The 19,663-nt window shown below is 54.9% G+C and overlaps 1 long non-coding RNA gene across 1 annotated transcript; it reads left to right on the top strand.

Annotated features, from left to right (window-relative positions):
* Positions 1–11,574: 11,574 nt before the first annotated feature.
* On the top strand, positions 11,575–19,009 carry LOC106019326 (uncharacterized). Its single transcript, XR_005261141.2, has 3 exons — positions 11,575–11,868; positions 12,022–12,169; positions 12,757–19,009. It is a non-coding gene; the product is annotated as an uncharacterized lncRNA (long non-coding RNA).
* The last annotated feature ends 654 nt before the right edge of the window (positions 19,010–19,663 follow it).

Here is a 19,663-nt window from a genome sequence, read left to right as displayed (position 1 = left end):
TGTGCAGTGAGCTGTGGGGATGGGGGGGCTGCCCAGCAGCTCTGGATGGGGGGACGGGGACGAGGGATGCACCTGCTGGTACCCAGCCAAGCTGCTCGCTGTCCTCCGGACGAGCCAGTGCCTGTGGCATCACTGTCTGTGGGAAGGACAAATCCTTCAGCATGGCTACAGCAGGAGGGGCTGTCCAGCACCCAGCTTAGCCAGTTCTGAGCTGGTCTTACAGTCAGGGACAGAGCTGGATGGGGCCTGAGACAGGCAAATGCCAGAGCCTCAGCCCAGGCGAGGAGCCACGTGCAGTGATGGGGTGCCCAGCGCAGTCTGCCCTGTGTGGCTTCCAGGGCCGTGCTTCAATCCCCACTTTGCAAACTGGGCAGCAGCTGGGTGCGGAGGGGCAGGGACAAGCTGCAGGCTGCTGGGGCAGAGCCCGCTGTCAGCATTAAGGGTCCGAATCGCTGCAGTAATGGCTCATTTCTCCAGCAGTTCGTTAGTCTGTCAGTATTCTCGTAGTGCAGCTGTGCCACAGCCTGGGCAGCATCTCTTGGAGCCCTCCCATGGGGTCAAACCCAGCCTTGACGCAAGATGCTATTGTTCCCTGCTCCCACGGGCTCCAACTGCCAGGGGCTTTCAGCTGAATTAGCAAGAATTAAGTTTATTACTCTAGAAACTTGGTTCATAATGCATTGCCCTTTCCCTCTCTGGGCTGCCCCATGCGGAGGGGACGTCCGTGGGCTGAGTGCTCAGACAACAATCGTGGGGACAGGACTTCCCCACGGTGTGTGATGGTTTCCTTGTTGCATGTTTGGACCTTTTTCATATAAACCCGTCCTTCCTCGCACTGTGAGGCCACCCAAAATGAGCAGCAGCATCTGGGGCTGTTAATTGGTTAATTGTTATTGTGAAATAGGGACTGATGATTGCGGAGCCACTCAGGCTCTTTATGGCCCTCTCTGAAGCTCCTGAAATGAAAAATAAGTGGGGCAGGCAGTGGTGGCCTGCAGGCTCCCACAGGAGGAGGCTATCCTGGTTAAACTGGGGGCTTGGCCCTGTCTTGGCATTTCCTGAGAGCAATAGGGTCATGGACGGAGCATACACGTGTCCCAGCTGTGCCAGTCCGTGTGTGTGACAAGGAAGGAGGGGGGACAGAAGGAATGAGAGAAGGGTCTCAGTCCTGCTGGTGAACCCCTGGGGAGATGGTCAGGGAGGTGCCTGGGCAGGAGGGGAGCTGGATGTCGCGTTGTCTTCATCCCCAGGCTGATCCCCAACGTGGTTCCCAGCCTGCCACCTGCGAGCATCGCTCCCCGCTGCTCCATCCTCTGCCGAAACAGCTCCCTGCGCTCCTGAGGCCACGCCGAGGTGCTCCTCCCATTAATCACCCCCTCCGATCGCTGTCTGCTGAGGAATTAAACCCATTTGTCACTGCTGCCCTGCTCCCACCCACCCCTCTCCCAGCACACTCCCGAGAGCTGGCTGGCTGCTCACGCCTGCCCTGATGTCTCTGTGTCCCCACGTCCTCGGGCACGATCCTGTCTCCATCTGCTTGCAAACATCCCAGGGCGTACACGGAGCCATTTCTTCTGGTCTGCCCCACTCCAGCCCCATCCTGAGCTGGGACCCCCCAGAACTGGCTGCGGGGGCTCACTGGTGCCTATCTCTACAGCCCACCCCTCCATCCCCCGGCAGCTCAGCTCCCCACACCGCACAAAAAAAACCTCAGCCGGGAACATCTCTCGCAGAGCAACAGGCTCATCCTCACCCTCCTCCACCCCCAGCTCGGCGCTGCCTCGCCACGCTCCCTAAAACCGCTCTGGCTGGCAGCACGGCCCCTGGGAACGTTCCCCTGGCAGCGAGTAAGAGCTGCTCGTTAATTAGCCTCCCGTTACTCCTGAGCATCCCCTGCAATAACACACAGTTCCTGCCTTTTAACTACCTACAAGTAATCACTCAACCTCCAATAAAAAGGGAAGGAACAAGCCCCTGGTCGTGTCGTTAGCGATCATTTTCCTCGCTGTTAACCTGCTCCTGCGCTCTCATTTTTCTCTGCGTAGCCCCAGTTGTGGTGGGGAAGGTTGGGAGCTGAGCCTGGCACCAACCCCACATATTTAAAGGGTGGCATTCCTCCTCCAACCATTCCTGCCTTGCCCCCGTGCTGGTTTTAAGGGCATGGCGGATTTTTCTGCATGGGGCTGTGTCCTCGTGGTGCCAGGAGACTTCCCGTGTGCCGGGTGCTTATCTGTGATCCAGCGACTTTCCTCGGAGCCCTCTAAATCCTCGTGGTGTTTCCTCTGAGGGAAGTCCAGCTGGGGTTAGGCTGGGGTAGCTGCAGGGAAAGGCAGCTGGTGTGCAGGGCGCTGGGCAAAGGGGCCAGAAGGAGCCTCTGGGGTAAAGAGGGAAAAGGCTACAGATTTGCATGAAAAAGGACAGAAAACGTGAATGACTGTAATTGGGGGGGTTGCGTTAGCCCTAGGAATCCCCTATGAGCCTGGGAAAGGCAGTCTCTCCCCCTAAATATCTTAAAGCACCGATGAAATAGAGGCCTGTCTGAGACGTCAGCCTTGCCAGGCTATTCCCAAGGAGCTGGTTGCTTTCTTCTCTTGTTGCCTGTAAATCCCCGACACGCTTAAAGCCTTTCTGCTGATAGGGAGCCTAACGCCTGAGCCATGAATAAACCTGCTGAAACTCTCTGGCTTAGCGTGCTGAATGTAATGTTCTTAGCCAGCCTCATCGTGGCAAATCTCCATATTTCTCAGGGATAAACACTCACCTCTCCTCCCTCTGTCTTTTGCTTTATGACTGACTTCCCACTGTCGGGCTGTAATTGCTGGAGGATGCTCCCGGTCCCCGCTCATTCCCTGCAATGGGGACAGGTGAAGGGCTCTTTGCTTCTCCATGTTCCCCCTCTCATCTGGGCATTGCTGTAACCCCCCAAAAAAACATTTTTTGGGGCTAAAGCTGACCCAGACAACTGCGTCACTTCTGAGGGCTCATTTCAAGGATTTGGGATCACTTGTGCTGGCACTGGCAGGGGTAGCTCACTTTTGCCTTAATTCTCCCATTTTGCTGGTGCACCCTTTTGAATTTCAGACGCAGGAGGAGCTGAAATCCCCACCTCTGCCAGTACCAACACAGGAAACCAAACACGACTCAAAACCCATGCACGGAGCAAGAACCCTAAATCAATGCTGAGCAAGCTCAGAGCCATCCCAACCTTGGAGCATCTGGAGGTGTAACACAAGGTGTTTTGGGGCAGGACACATTCAACACCACAGGGAAGCCCGGAGAGAGCTTTTGGTCTGGCACAGCCCTACCAGGAGGCGGCTGTGGTCTCCTTGTAGCCTCCCTGCTGCTGCATTTGAGCTTTTGCTGCTGCCCCACTGCAGGTACGGTTGGAGCCGCAGCCAGGGGCTTGCACAAGGCTCCGAGCAGCTGAGCAGGACCCCAGCAGGACAGCCCAGGGGTGCCAAGCATTTGCTCCTTGCCAGGTCACTGCTGCTTTCAGCTCTCCAGCCCTGTCTCAGTGAAGTTCATGGGTGGACAAGGCAGGGGCGAGATTGGGGAGCTGGTGGGAGGAGGAGGGAGACAGGCAGAGACGGTTCCTAAAGCACCGGGGAAATGAAAATGTAGATCACCAGAATTGGCTGGGGACAGGCCATAAAACAAAAATAAAAAGGTATTATAATTTATGATGCACAGTAAAAAATATACCGGGAACTGGGTTATGAAGAAGAATTAATTCTCTCGCCAACTCCACATATCTTTAAAGATGATAAATGACATTACGGCTCTCCTGGTGTCTCTGAGAGCCGGAACATTCACTCCACCGTGGAGCTCTGTCCACATCCCCTCAGCAGCACTCACGCCTGCCCCCAGCACGCAGTGAGTTTTGCATGGCCTCAGCATTGCTCATATCCAGCAATGTCTGAGCTCTTCCCTGGGAGCTGTTTGTCCCTCCCAGCCCCGGGATGCAGCTCCTCCTGCTCATCTCCAGCAGCTGCTTGCATCCTTTGCACGGTGTCTGAGCATCTCAGGACGTCAGAGGAACCCCAGGATCACCCCTGGGTCGCAGCCCTGTGCCTGTTTGAGGGGCTTTGGGGAAATTCCCCCATCACTCAGGGATGCAGCAGCTCCAACACGGGCTGGGGCTGACCGCTCGTGCTGGCCTTCCCCCAGCTGAGCGCTGCAGAGCAGTGTATAAATGTGGATTAGTTGTTCGCAAAGGTGGATTTACGGAGCTAGGAAAGGAGAATGAAGATGAAGCCAAAACTTTCTTTAAACCTGCACAGGCAGCCTTGGCATCTCTTCCCTCCCCTCTGCACAAAGCCAGCCCGCTGGGTTTCTTCTTTGATGAGAACCCTTGATGCCTCCGTGCCTCCAGGCACCGAATAAAAGGCTTTAATTACCCACTGCCAGGCACTGCAGGGCTGCTGACAGCAGGGAGGTGCCTCCTGCCCACACCTTGGGAAGGAAAAACTTCCTGCAGCAGCAGCTGGTCCCGTTTCATGTGCACAAGTGTCCGCTCCTCCACCTCCAGCCCACGGGCAGGGCCCTTGCTCAGCCCTCCTTACCCTTAGGATTTCCTCCCAGGGAGGTTTGCCTTGTCACGGTGCCTTCCACATCCCCATGGGTGGGTTTTTGGCAGGACAAGAGAAGTCAGATGGAGCCTGCACCCTGGGGCAGCATCACCCCAATGTTCTCGCTGCCCCAGCAAGCTGTTTGTGCCTGGCAATGAAAACGCTGTACCCAGGGCTTGGGGGCTCCTGTCTTTCACCCAAAAAATGGTATGAGGAGAGAGGCAATGAATCTGACTTCTGTCACTCCAGCCGAATGCTGCAAAAGGGATGAGCTGCAGGCTGCCTGCTTGGGCTGGCAGCGGGGCTGGGCTTTGGTGGCATCTGGAAGTTTCCAGCTCAGGAAACCCCCCCGGGAGCTCCTCTGCAGCCCCGCTGTGGCTGTGGTCCCTGTTCCCACAGGGTAGAAAGGGACTGAGAGTGAAGAAAGCCGCTCTGAGCAGCAAATCCTCCTGGGGACCAGCTGCTTCCCAGCACCCGGTCCATGACCAGTTGCCTCCTCTGCACATGCAAAACCTATTAAGCACAGAAGAGCCTCGAGTATTCCCCAAATGAGTCATTAACCAGGTCTTGGTAACAGGTGTTCCTTTAAAAAGCCCTCCAAAGCCTTCAGAAACAAGGGGAGCGGGAGTGCTTGGCTTTAATCATACACCAAAAGCAGATTCATTTGCACAGCGGGATGGCAGGCTGCCGCAGCCGATAAAAGCACGCCGGGAGGTGCGCGCACCGGCCCCAGCTGCAGCGGGACCGCGCGCCCAGCGCTGCCTTCCCCTCTTGTCATTTCTTAATCTAGTTTGCAAGATTTTATTACTCCCGTCTCTCATCTGCTTTTTGCTCGGCGCTCCGCGTTGCCTCCTCCCTTCTCGCTCCGATTCAGTTCTGTGCCGCAGCCTCCTGCTTTCACCTGGGGCTGCTCCACCTTCTGCTCTGCCTCGGCACACGATGCCGGCCGGCGTGGTTTGTGCTCAGAAAAAGGCTCTGTGTCACACCCTCCCAGCCATGGTCCCTGGCAGAGATGCTCTTCTCTTATGCCTTTCCACCCATGAGTGTCCTGGTGCTGTGCCCGCATCTCCTGCGTCCCGACGCCTGCTCTGCTGGCTGCTCTCACCCACCCCAGTGCTCCCCGTGCTAGCGTGACCACTGCAGTGAGTTCAGCCCTGCCGAGGGCCTTCTGAAAGCAGAGCAGTTGTTTTCTAAGAGAATCTGCTCCTTTCTCCGTGGTTTTCCTCTTAAAAAGTCTTTATTTCGAAGCAAGTGATGGATGTGACAGCAGGATTCCCCCCAGCCTGCCTCACTGCCCAGCTCTGCCTTCCCTGCCCCAAGGCTTTCGCGTGCTTTCCTCCATCTGTTCGCACTGAGGATGCTGTTGGGGACAGACAGTGACACTGCTGTGGCTGGAAACTCAGCTCAAGATCAAGTGCTCGCCGTCTTCGTGGCCCTTCCCCAAGGAGCAGTGTCCGTGGAGCGCAGGGGACGGAGCAGTGCGCCGGCTCACAGCGCTCCTCCTGGCAGTGCCTCAGAAACCAGTGCCTGGGGGAAAAGGTTCAGGAACAGCAGGTGAAGAGGGGAGTGAGCAGGATGCAGGGAGGGCAGATTAGGGGCGATCCATCCCCTTGCAAGGAGGTGGTGGAGCTGAGCTGTCCCTTGAGCCTTATATTTGGGGCTGTGCTGGACCCACCCGGGCTGTTGCTGCCTGCAGTGAGCAGCAGCTCCTCTCCACGTTGCCACTGTCATTGTCACCACCTCCTGCCCACCCAGAGCCCATCCCCAAGCCGTCGTGGCTGGGATTTTCTCCCCACCCAGCTGGGTCCCCAGAGGCATGTCCCTGGCACCACGACGGACCTGCACGTGTCTCCATCCCGTTCCCTGCCCACTCAGCATGGGAGGCACGGCTGCTCACCGGCTCAGCTGTGTTTCCACTCCGCTCCTCTCTTTGTTTGCGTGCACGCTGATGTTCCTATCGATTTATTGACAGCCACACATCCAGCTGCAAAGAGCAAGGTGTTTCCAAGCAGCCGCTGCCGGAGGAGCCCCTGTGAGTCCTTTTGCAATCCTCTTTCTCCCCTTGCTGCCAGGCGATCGGGGCCGTATCCCTGTGGGGTGCAGCCCTTTTGGGGCTGGTTTAAAAGCCATGGGGCTGCGTTCATACAGAAGTTAGTAAGAAATTAAGAAGTTGCCCAAGCCCACCTGTTTCCCGTGGATCACAGCCATGGGCTGCGTGTGCATCAGCCAATATTTGTTGCAGCTCTGGGTGCCCACTCCCGGGGGCTGCACAGGCTCTTGGTACAAGGAGAGCATCCAAAATCCATGTGCAAGGTTGCAGAAAGGTGGAGAGAGGTGGAGGGGGAGGATTTTGCAAAGCACTGGGTTATTTTGGGAAGAGTGCTTGGCAGTAGCAAAAGGGACGTGGCTCCTTCCTTTTTTTTCCTGCAGAGAAAAATGGAGAATTTAAGGGAATGTTCTGGGGTTTTATTAACTTTAACGTTAACTTAAGACAGTGAGGGTGTCTGGCAGCTGAGCGCACACCCCTTCCTACCTCCTGATGGCTTCTCAGCCATGGGGATTTGAGCACTTGATTTCATTTTGCTGCCACCAATAAAACAAGTGTCAAGAGGGAATGGTGGGGTGGAGAGAGGGACAGGAATCATCTCGAGTTGGGAACAGGAGCCCAAGTGGAGGGTGGGGACCAGTCCCATTGGTGACTGCTGAAGCGGGAGTGAATAATAAACAGGGGTGGTGGATATTTGGCAAGATAAATGGTGCACAGAAAATACTCTCCTTGCAAACTTCCTGGGGATAAAAATGATTTAAAGAGACACCATCAAGATAAAAATCATATCTATTCAAGAAAAACTTCTTACAAGTGTTATTAATAGTACTTGAGATTGTTATGCTGGGAAGGGCTTTAAAATATTGCATTTGCTGTTTGCTGTCGGTGCTGCCTGGTTTAACTTCCACAGCGTGCTCAGCCCAAGAGAGCAACAAGGAGTTTGGTGGCCAGTGTAGGTGCAAAGGTGAAACCCCAGGGTCACGCTGGCTTCCCTGAATGCAGCTCCTTGGCATCTTAGGGGCCGTCACTGCAGGGTGCAGACATTCAGGTGCATTTCTCCACCCCACACTCAGGCTGTGAGCATCTTACTGCACCCCACATCACCTTTATGCGGCGGTGTTGAGGTTGGCTTTGTGGTGTTGACCCCGGTGTTGGTGCTGATGGACCCCAGCACAGAGCTCACGGAGCTGTGCCCAGAACCAGAGGCAGGATCTGGAGAGATTTCACTGGAAGCCTCCAAGCAATGCCTGCCTTGCCCGCATCCCTTGGGAAGCTGGGCTTTGACTGATTAAAGGCTTGATTAAAGGCTTCTCCGGCATCACAGACCTCCTCCCTGGGTGTTTAATTACAGGCTGTGATCCACTTGTCTCCTAATCTTCTCTTCGCTACATCAAGGCACCGCTCAGCCAGGTCCCACGGCCCCGCTCGGCACCGCTTGCACAACCCAGCCCCCGAGGGTGCTGCTGTTCCGCGGGGAGGTGTCGCGGGGTGGGCGGCAGGGAGGGGTTGCTCCCAGCTCTGGGCTCAGCACAGCACACCAGGAATGATGTTTTCCTCTTCCCTCTCATTTTTTCCTTACTTTTGCAAAGGTGTGGCAGCACAAAGTTCTGGCGTCTCCGATCTCTGCGTGCAGGAGGATGAGGCACGAGGGGGCTTTGCCTTGGAAGAGGCAGAGGGGAGGGTGGAGGTGCCCTGTGTGGGTTTGGGGCTGGGGTTGGGACTTTTCAATACCATGGGGAGCCTGGTGCTGCCCATCCGATGTCCCCACACTGGGGACAAGCCAGTCTGTTTGCCTAAAGACCCAAGGCTTCATCCCTTTCACATGCTCAGCCCTGCAGAGCTTCTCCTGCCCAGCCTAAATCTCTCCGGCTCTGACACTCGTTATTTCTTTTCCTAACCTCTCCGTGCACACAAGGAAGGATTACACCTTTCCTCTCCCGCAGCACGCTCGCACCTTTGAAAATTGTGACCGTGTCTCCCTTCTGCCTCCTCTGAACTGCTCAGCCTCGGAGCTCCCGGTCTCTGCCTGCAGGTCTCGCTTTGCAGCCCCCCAATCATTTCTGTTGCTCTCTCTGGGCTCTTTCCAAGCGCTTGACATCTTTCAGCCACACGAAGATTCATTTTTGCTGTCTGGCCTCCAGGTACTCGGGGAAAAATGGGACCGCTGCTGTATTTTAAGCCGACTGGTTTGAAAACTGTGAAAGCAGAACCGAGAATTTAATGGCACGTTAAATATACGGCTGATTGTTAGGTCCAATTCTGATTTCAAAGCAAATGTGACCCTGGGAATTAAGGATGAAGATGAGTTTCACTACAAGGTAAATAAAAATTAATGGATGGTGGTATAAATATAGCTGCATATTAGAAGCAGACACGTGTCTTTGAAATACACTCAATTAGAGAACTGAGAGTTTGATGGTTATGTGGTTTTTGTTTTTTTTAATAAACCTTCATAAACATGGCAAAACTTCAAGGACTTACAAACAATAAAAGCAGCCCCAGCTCCAGTACCTACCTCCAGAGCTTTATGACTGTTCTGCTCCTTGCATAAAACAAAAGCACCACCACAAATTAAGCCAGTTACTTTTGTCTGGCTCTCAGGCGGTGGCTGGGACCCGTGCCCGCGAGCAGGGTGTTGATGAGGAGTGACCATGATGTTCCCAGGGCTGGTGGCTGGTCCCCACTGGGAAATGGGTTACAATGGGTTGCAGGCACTAATTAGGCAGAGCGGACCTGGGATGCAAATTCCTGGGTGTGGGTGCTGAAAAAGCTTCACCCCTGTGCTCGGGGGCTTTTGCCTGGTCTTCCTCCCTTTGCTCTGGGACTGAGCCCTTGAGGGTGATGGAGCAAGGACTGGCTCTTGGCAGCCAGCCCTGTGCTGGGGCCAGAGCGGAGCACGGGTGTTGCTGATAAGATTTCACAAGTGTGTGAAATCACACAGGGCAGCCAAAGCAGCATGGTACCGGGCAGCTTTGCACTGTGCATGCACTGCGCTCCTGCAAACCTGCCTCTGGTTTCGGGTCTGCAGTGGGAGCTGAGCTCTGTGAACCCTACCCCAGCGGATTGGCACCAAGGGTTGGGGCTCACAGGGTCTTGCCCATCTTGAGGTTCTTGGTGCCGCTTGATTCACTCCAAAAGAAACCCCTAAAATCAAGCAGGAGAGAGAGAGGAAGGAAAGATCCTGCTTTGGGCAACGGTTGCCTCGAATTGTTACGAAACTTTTTGCAAACACCGAACAACAAAGAAGTGAAACGCGGAGATTTAATTATCCGTAATTGTACGCACGCAACTGCTTAATTAAGCTTTTCCTTTTTCAACCTGACAGAATCTGCTTGCAAGGTGCGGGCGTGAGGGGCGGCTGCCCATCTGGTGGGCCATCTGCAGCACCAGCAGGAGAGGCGAGGGAGCCCCAGCACCGCAGCCCGCGGGCGAGAGGATGCCCGAGCCTGTGCCTTGTCCTCACTTGCGCCCCGTGCCAGGTTTCAGGATGGGATGGATGAAAAAACACCACAATCTTCAATTCCAGCTCGTGGTGATATCCTTACGGATATGGACCTGAATTTGTTGATGTACTGGAGGTAAAACTCAGGCTTCGAGGAAAGTCAGTCCTTAATCTTGTGATCTTGTGGGAGCTCTGCTGCCGTGCCCAGTGGTGATGATGGGTAACAGCTGGGGCCACAAAACTGTCCCTGCTCCAAGCCTGCTCCCCTCTCACCCCACAGCATCGTCCTTCATGGGATGTGGGTGATGAGGGCAGACAAACAGCAAAAACTAGTAAGCCAAAGAAACAGGGAGGGGGACACCAAACCCAAGCCCCCCTCTTTCTCGGATTCAAATTAAAGTCATAATGCTGTTAGGAACATGATTCAGAGCTTATGAACATGTTGTTTATATTGATTTATCCCCACAGCCTTCAAGACTTCTTGCAAATAATTAGGGTTGATGTTGCCAACGCTGGAGCTAAATGTTGAAACCACAAAATGAAAATCGCATGCTTTGGCCCTGCCTCATGAACACAGTGCGCTCAAGCAAATGCCAACCTCAGCAGCGTGCGCCCTGCACGGTGCCTCGATGAGATGCTGATTGTGGCAGCCAGGAGGATGCGTGGCCATGGCACGGGGTGTCTGGAAACCCCAACCTGGGTCCCTATTGCCCTGCAGAGCTGAGCCACCCAGCCCTGCAAACCGCGGCTGCGCTGCCTCAATGGCCATCCCCACCGAGCACCACTGCCTTTTCTTTCCAATACAGTAGTTTTATTAAATTTTTTTCCTTGTCCTTAACACGGTTTATAACAAGACAGAACACATGTACCGGGTCTAGGAAGGTATATTATGGCCTCGCCTGGGGCCAGGTTACACGGCTCCGGCTGGCGAGCGCGTGCTCTCCCTATTAGCAGCCGGGGCTGATGTGGAAGCGGCTCCCCGGGGACAGCCCGGCTGCTGCAGTGATGGAGAGGGTTCGAGCTGCTTTTCCCGGTGCAGAGGATGCCCTCCATTGAGCTGCTTGGTTACTTTTTTATAAAACCCCATCCATCAGCAGGGCAGACGGCATTTTTCCAGCTCAGGGGGATGGGTTTCTTTCACCACCACTCTTAGCAATGGGGCTCGCGCTGTTCGTCAGTCCCTGTGGAGGTGACACCAGCACGTGCCTTGTCCCTGTGTTTGGGAGCCCGGCAGACCACCCAGCAATGATGCCAGGTGCAAGAAGCCAGCCTGGGTACCACCAGGATGAGGCTGGGCCCTGTGGAAGAATTGCATCACGAATTGCCCAGGCTTCACAGGGAGAAGTCAGCGGGATCTGGGGAGGAACTCAGCCAGGTGTCCAACAAAGCAAGCAAAAATGAGATGGGCTGGGGCTCCCCAATGGATGTGCTCGGAGAGGCATAGATGCTTGTGATGGATCTGGCACAGCCTAGATCCTGGGAAGAGGCATCAGCAGTGGGGATGGCAAGCCCAGCAGCCCTGCCTGCCCCTAAACATGCGAGGAAAAGCCAGCACGAAGTGGAGGAGGAAGGGAAATGAGCCCCAGCTGGGGACACCCGGGGGTGGGCAGCAGGCAGCTCATGCCCTGCACCCTCCCTTTGATACCCAGCTGCTTGGGCCAGGGAGAGGCTTTGCAGGGAGAGGAGCTGGTGAAGCTGTGCAGAGGCCCCTGGGGCTGGCAGGATGTTCACTGTGCAGACCTCTGAGCCGGGCTTTGGCACCCGTCCCCTCTGATGAGCCCTGGGAGCACTGCAGCAGCGATGGGAACATGGTGAGTGCTCTCAGCTTAAAAAACACCTTCAAAATTTGCCAGGTCAGCACCAGGACAGGCCATGGGGCTGAGAGTTTTGGTGCAAGGTTTCGGGATGTTTTCCGGAGCAGAGCTTTGTTCCAGAAATCAGCTTTAATTACATGCTGTGCTCAGTGCCCCCCCCAGCACGCCGGGCTGTTGGCAGAGCCATCGCTCATCTCGCCCAGGTTTGCTGCGTCCCACTCGCGCCAGCTCTTATCTCCCTGTTTATTGCTGTGAAGTATTGAAGTCAGAAAGGCTGACTCAGCAACGGAGGCTGGAGGTAATTTTTGCACATCTATCACAGCGACGAGTCCCACTCCTGTCTGCGTTTATTGGCGGCTGTGTCACCTTGCGGCGGGCTCGATCCGGGGCTGGGACCAGTGGTGGCACGGGTGTCCCATGCCTGTCCCAGCTGCTCCAAGCAGGGCAGAGCTCAAAGCACAGCACCGGGTTTGCAGCAGACGTCAGACCTTTCCATGCCTTGCTGGATGCGGGATGGGATGGAGCTGGAGCGGTGACAGCCTGCTGGCGTGCCACGGTCCCCCAGCATTGATGGATGGAGCGATCAGCCAGCAGCGTTGTAGCAGGGAGGGGAGAGAGGGGTAAAACTTTGTGTTATCTGAATGAGAGAGCGTGAGAAAGAGTGGCTGAGCCTCTCGGAGAGGGAAAAGCTTTGTTTGTGTGTTTATTCCCCGTTAATTTATTTAAGTGGCACGGAGACCCGCTAATGAAGTGTTGAAGATGGATTGTGGCTGGGTTGTGTTACATGGGGCTCGTAGGATAGTTAATTACCCTGAGAAGCTTGAATGCAATGAATACTTCATAAAGCCAAAGCCAACGGTGAATTATTCATTATCCATTTACCAGGGGTGGCTATGATAAACCCTCCAGGGCCAGGGACTGCGCGTGGGCTCTCCTTCCTGGCTCTCAGCAGACACAGACACCTCACCAGGGAGAAATTACCATCCATCCCGAGCCCTGAATCATGCTCAAGGAGAGAACCCTAGGGGAAAAGAGCCACGAGATGGGAAAACTCAGCAGACCGTGGGCAGAGCGAAGGACCCGACCAGCTTTAAGTCCTGGTGCGGTGCCACGGCTGGATGGTGCCTGGGTGGGGGTTGTAACAGGGCTGTTGCATCCTGGCTGCTGCTGCAAAAAAAAAATAGTCTTTGCTGCCATCTACCTCTCCTGGGCTTCCCTGCAGCTGGCCCGGCTCCGTGGGGAGGCTCTGCCGTGGGCTGTGGGCTCTGGGGGGCTGCCCTGGGAGCCCCAGCACCTCTTGGCCTTGGACTGAGATCCAGATGGAGCCTCGTGATGGCAGCGCTTGGGCTTCTTGGTGCTCTCCTCCATCCTCACCTTCCTCCTCTGATTCAGTTCCCTCCTTGGTGGCTCTTGGTCCAGCACGGCCTCGGATGTTACTCGCTCCCCCACGGGGGGTGCTGCCTTCCCGATCTCTGTGCCTGGGGGAAATAAAGACCAGGAGGGGGGAAGCCAGGTGCCAGACATCCCGCTTCACCCAGCATCTGCCACCAAAATGTCCTGCTCCAGCTCCAAGGCAGCAGGCTGTTCCCTCCATGCTCCCCATTTCATCATTTTTCTGGCACAGGCAGCACACCCCACACCTGGCTGGGATTTTTTCCTACACCCCCTGGCCGAGCCTGCCCCCCCCACGCTGATCCCTGCTGGAAGCAGCAGCAGTGGGAAGTCCTGGTCCTTTCCTTCCCGCAGCCTTGGCTCTGCTGTCCTGCTGCCCGTGCTGTATTTGCTCCTTTGGTGCCCAATTCAGGCTATCTCCCCCCACCTCTTCCACTCAATTTGTAGTTCGGTGTTATCCCCTGAAATCTCTGCTCCTGCCGATGTTCTCTGCACCTTAAAGAATATTTAACCACCTGTTAAATTATTTATCCCTCCGAGGTTTTGTGCACTCGGGGCAGCTTGCAGGCCTCCTGGAGAATTAACTAGAGCCATAAATCAAAGAGACATTTGAGAAATTTCCCATTGCTTGTGCTGATGGCGGCCTGGCCCCTGAAATGCCACTCGCAGTTTGGGAGCTGGGTGCTGCCACTTGCTGCTATTACTTGTTTAGGAGCTTGTTAAATGTAGGAGTTAAATAGACTCCAGGAAATAGATACGACATGCCAAGTGCTGGCTACGGGGGAAATTGGGTGGCTGCCACCCCTAATGCTCCTTTTCAGGGTGGGTTTTTTTCAGGCTTTGCAAAGCACCAACATCGATCACGTCTGAGGGTGACGGCAGCCCAGGGCTGCTCGTGGGCGGCTGTGGGGCAAGGGGACAGAGATGCTCCTGGGGGCCGTGTGCTGGGGTCTGGAGGGATTTGGGGTTGGGAAAGGGGCTCAGAAGTGAAGCTGTGTTAGGGCAGGTGTGGTGCTTGCTGCTGGGGGTACCCTGATCCCAAACCACAGCTGGGGCTGGAGGTGAGCTCTTCTGCTCCTTTTTCAGGATGTGGGTGATGGAGACACTGGCAGGGAAGAACAGAGTGGGTGCTGATGCTCTGCAGTGCCGGTAAGGAGGGTGCACATTGATCTCCAGGGTTGCAGCCTGCCCCTAGGATGCCCTGCTAAAAACCCCTATAGTCCCAAGCTTGCTGCTCCGACCACTTTGCCCGTTTCCTTGCAGACCACCAGGGCCAGGGATGGCGCAAGGTGCCTGTCCCACTGCGGTGCTCAAGCTGCATGTCCATGGGGTTTGGTGGCCAGCGTGCAGTGGCATTTCCTTGGTCTGACAAACCGAGCCTTGTCCTGGGTGTCCCCAGCATCTGCAGGAAAAAGTTGGGAGCAAAAGGAGGTACAGAGGAGAAACCCAGCAAGGGGGCAGCTGGTGGTCAATCTGCCAGCCCCGTGGTTTGTTTTCACTTGTGCATCTCAGCTGAGGATGGAAACTTGGGTGGTCTCAGCAGGACAATGAATGTGATTTTTGCACGGGGGGTTTTTGGATGCCAGCCACAGCAGCGGCGTGGCCAGGCTGGAGCAAGGCAGCAGCCATGCTCAGGCATGCATGCAGGAGCTGCTCAGCAAGGCAAAGCAGGGGACAAATCCTGGCCCTGGGACGTCTCTTTGCAGCACCACGTGGCATGAAATGTGTTTAGGAGTTGCCTCTGGGCAGGGACTGTGGGTAAACAAGCTGTCACACATGCTGCCACGTCCAGGGCAGGGAGCTCTCCGTAGCAGAGATGCAAAAGCGCCCGCGGAACCGTGCTGATGCCAAGTGACACCCGTGGGGGTCCCCGCTGCAAGGACATTCCTGTCTGGATGAAACTCGTACAGATTGCCCTGTGCCCCGAGGTCTGCAGCTCGCTTCTTCACGCCGCTTCTGAGTTTGGGGCTTTTTGTTTGCTTTATGTTGCCTGAGCACAGCAAATCACGCTGTGGTGGGAGGCGGGAGCTGCTCTCCTGTCCTGCTCTGTGCCCCCAGCAGAAGGGAGCTGCGTGGGCTGGGAGCTTTGTGCACCCTGGTTTTGGAGAAGGAGGCTGTGTGGGTGCAGTGTGACAAAGCCCTGTCCCCTGCCACCAGCCTCTGCATGACCTGGAGCCCCTGAGCTGGATGTGGCTGCTCCAGCGCAGTGTGGGCTCTCTGCTTATAGCCCCAGCTCGGTGAAACCTTCCCCTTTGTGCTCTCTGGTTTCTCCCCATGCTCGAAGCCTTCTGCAGGGTGGCAGAGGTGTTTCATCTTTCCCGACACAAGGTGATTTTCTGCCATCAGCGCTTTTCCAGCAGCAGCCACCTGCAGCACAGCTGCTCCCGAGCAGAAAGGAGGCTGCACCCGGAGCCTGCTCTCGCTGCTGACCGTGGAGCAAATCACTCCCGTGATGGGCTTCCCACCGCGACCAAACCTTTCTGCTCTGCCTGCAACATCTTAATGAGATGTTAAGCACAGTTTATCCTTAGTGCCTTCCTGCATTAACTCTCATGCCCACTCTTAGGTGCACAGGGGGACCTGGGACAAGCCCCACTGCACCCTGCAGTGCCAGGGTCCCCTCAGGACCGGGGCAGAGCAGCTGGAGAGGGGACAAGCCCCAGTCCCACCTTCCCTGATGAATTAAATCATGGGGCTCCCTTTGCAAAGCTGCAGACACCCAGGGGAAAGGTTTTTTCCTGTCCTGAGCACTGTTGCAGCAAGGCTTTGGTGCTGCCCTGTGCCCTTTGCATCCCACCCGGTGCAGTCCCGCTGCTTATTCTCCATAGAAATGAGGGATTTCAGTTCATCACGTCTGCCCGGTGGGCAGCGAGCTGCCAAGCAAGGGAGAGGGAGCCTGCAGCAGCCAGCCGGAGAGCTGGGAGAAAGTGCTAGGTAATAGAGGTATTTATTATAGGAGGGAGGAAATTTATATGCTATTCCTGCTTCTTCAGCTCTCAGTCATTGCCAAGGGGAGAGGAGGAGTGGGCAGCTTGTGCAGGAAATAGCCAGAAGTCTGTTTTCTGCCCATTTGTCAGTCTGATGAACAAGAAAAATATAGGTGGCCTTGATAAAGGAGAAAGAGAGAGTCTGGAGGAGGCTGGCGTGTGCCTCGGTGGCCGTTCAAAGCCACGAGCAGCCCTGGGTTCATGGGGCAGCTGCTCTGCACTGTCCTCCCCCCCATGCTGGGGGCAGAAAGCTGTGAGCATGGGGCAAGAGCAGGGGCAAAGAGGGCTGCAGGAGGTGGGAGAAGGGCAGAAAGGGCTTGTGGAGGGAGCTCATGGGCTGCGGAGGGGACGGGCTGGAGGAGAGCTCTGGATAAGGATGGTGGTGGTGCCTGGAGCTGCACAAGGCTGCACATCTCCCCTCGGCGAAGCTCTGCCTGTTAGTTTATCTGAAGTGCTTGGCATCTACCAGAGAAAAGCACTAGGGAGTGAAAAACCCACCAAGTATTAAGTGCTAATAATTCCCCGCTTTTATTTGCGGTTATCCACCTACATGAAAGAGGCTGGGTTTTTGCTGACACTTTCTTGCTGGGAATTGAATGCTGCCTGAATCATCCATCCAGGGCCATTTGCTCATAAAAGTAAGGAATTGCTGTTTGAATCTTTTTATTCCTGCTAACGTGACACATGCAGCAGTGACGGATCTGGAGAGCCTTTATGCAGGCTGGGATGCCCGTGCAGGCACGTAGCAGGAACGTGGGTGCTTGTGCACCCTCCTGGGGGTGCAGATGCTGCCCAGGTCTATTTGGGTTCAGCCTCATGGAGGAGAAGCTTCTGGGACCATTTCTGGGGAAATCTGGGCCCTACCAGGCTGTACCTGCAGCTTTTCCAAGAAACTCCTTGAAGCAGCCTGAGGGGCATCTTCTCCCCCCTGGGTACCAGGGTCTGTGCATCTCCGAGCAGGGCTGGGGTGGGATTTGGACCCCCCAGCCCTGTGAATGTGACAGCACACAGGGGAGGATGGATTTTTATTATTATTATTTTTTTAAATCTTGATGCTTCCAGAGCTGCTGGCTTGGCTGGACAACGAGATGCTTTTCCTTTGGCAGAGATAAATAGGTAAAGCCATACCCTCCGGCATCCTGGCTGCTGCTTCTGTGCTCAGATGTGATAAATTCATCCCGGGAGAGACCCAAGACAGCCCGGCCCGAGGGGGCTCAGCCCAGGGCAGGATGAGTGCTGTGCACTGTGGCACCGGGCCAGGTCCTGCTCTCCAGCCCCGCAGCCTCGTGCCTGTCCCTGCCAGAGCCGAAACCTCCCTCAGCCGTGAGGATGTCTCCAAATTAGGGACGTTATTAACTACAAGCTGCTTTTCCCCCGACTGCTGCTTGCACAAACGATAACTGATTTAAAATGAATTGAGCCAATTACTGCAGTTTTTCCTAAAACAGATGATGGCAATCCTCTGGTAAGGAGGAGCAATCCCAGCTGCAGCGTGGATAAGAGTTAGACGCTGAAATGCCCTTTGGGCCTGAATTTCCAGCTGTCTCGGTTTTCTGGTCTACGTCTAGCTGCTTTTCCTCAATCGCATGTGAATTTAGGCAGCAGCAGCCAGGGGCTGCTGACTGGGCTAAGCCACCGCAGGCTGCAGAAGGTGACAGTGTCTGCTCTCTGTGCAATTATTTGCTAGGAATGAGCGATGCTGCAATGATCCTTGCTGTTCGCAAGCGAGCAGTGCCTGAAAATATTGATGTAGTTATGGAAAAGCGGAAAGAAATAACACCTGAATTATTTTTATTCAGCCTTGAGGATGGGTTGGGGGATTTGGCATGGCAGTTCCTTGGTGCTTGTGCATGGGGAGGTTCCTGTGTGGGAAAGGTGGGGTGGCCATGGGCTCCAAAAGGGTACCTCCTGCCCCAGGTTGTTTAACCAAGTGCTTATTTCCTAGCTACAACCGCCTGGTGTGCTGGTTTCATATCCTATCTGCACACAAAGTTCATCAAACTTTAAAGAACAAAAACCTGCCACTGGATGTCTTGTCCTTGCCACGCAAGGTGCTTCGGTGAAAAGGAAACCTAATGAAGATGAATTCGAGCTTAACTGTGTGCAAATGAGTTAAGGAATCTTGAAATCAGCTTCCCATTTGTCTGCCTTTCCAAAGCCTGGGAAATACTGATTTGTGCCAGTGCATCGTGTTCCCAGCAGAAAGAGCAAGGAGGGACACGGCTGCCTCCAGGACGGGGACAGGTCGGATCCTGCATTGCCTCTGCACCAGCTCAGTTTGCCACAAGCTCCAAGCCGCTGGCAGTTTGGGCTGGGGCATGCAAACACAGCAGGTCCCCAGCTTGTTGCTGTAGCTGTTGTGCTCCCCGGTTTGGCTGCAGCCCCCCACCCCAGGATTCCCTCTCCTGGGGGCACCTCCTGGGTCCCAGCCCCCAGCATAGCCCTGCTGTTGCAGCCCACCTGGAAAGCCTTTGGCATAGAGGCTGGATGAGCTGCTGCAAAATCAGTGAGTGATTAAAACCCCTTTGGGCAATGCACACAACTGTACTGTTTTATTATATTGCCATCTGAGCAGTAAAAATACACAGATAAACACATCTAAACCAATCTGAAACATGGGGTCAGGAATCTGGGCTCCTGCTGCTCCTCCTTTTAATCTCCTCTTAAGTGATATATCTTCTGATTGCTTTTGTCAGCTCTTTAAATTTAATAACTGAAATAACCATCTTTTCCTATTGTTCACTTATTTATAAGTGCAGGATCAATAAAGAATATCTTTAAAAGCCCCTGGATTTGAAAAATGAGGGGTGCATGGCCTGGAAGGCAGCTGTGAGGAAATTATGACTTTGCACTTCCAACAGTGTTCAAAATAAGGTGGGAGAAGAAAAAAAGGAAAGCTCCCTTCAGTGAGATGTTTTCAGTAACCAAAAAACCAGAATCGATGAGGCTTTAATTTGTAGTCACAGATTGCCTGGTTGCTGCACTTCTGCCCTGTCCCTGCATGGGCCAAATTGTGTGGTTTTGGGGAAAGTGGGGCTGCTGCTTTGCTGCCTGGAGTTCTTGCAGGGGGGTGCTAAAGGGGAGGTGAGCGTCATTAACCACTGCTGCGGGGCTGCTCTCCTGGGGTGGGTTTATCCATTTATTCCCATCTTCAGCCTCTTCCCTGAGGGAAGCAGCTCCTCCTTTGCCTCGTGGATGATCGCAGGCTGCCTGCACCTCTGAGCACGTCGCCAGCGCTGCTCGTGCAACCCGTGCAGGCGGCACCCACCTTGAGAAGGCTCCTTGCACTGGGATGGATGCAGCAAGGAGGTAAAACTGTTCTAAAACAGAAATTCCTTCTGAGAAGCATCCCTGAGACTGCAGGGGCAGGCCAGGTGCTTGTGACCTCTGCTGGCTTTACAGATTTAAAAAAA

This window comes from Anas platyrhynchos, chromosome 27 (genome assembly GCF_047663525.1).
Source record: "Anas platyrhynchos isolate ZD024472 breed Pekin duck chromosome 27, IASCAAS_PekinDuck_T2T, whole genome shotgun sequence".
NCBI lineage: Eukaryota > Metazoa > Chordata > Aves > Anseriformes > Anatidae > Anas > Anas platyrhynchos.
This window is presented reverse-complemented; position numbering and strand designations above follow the sequence as displayed.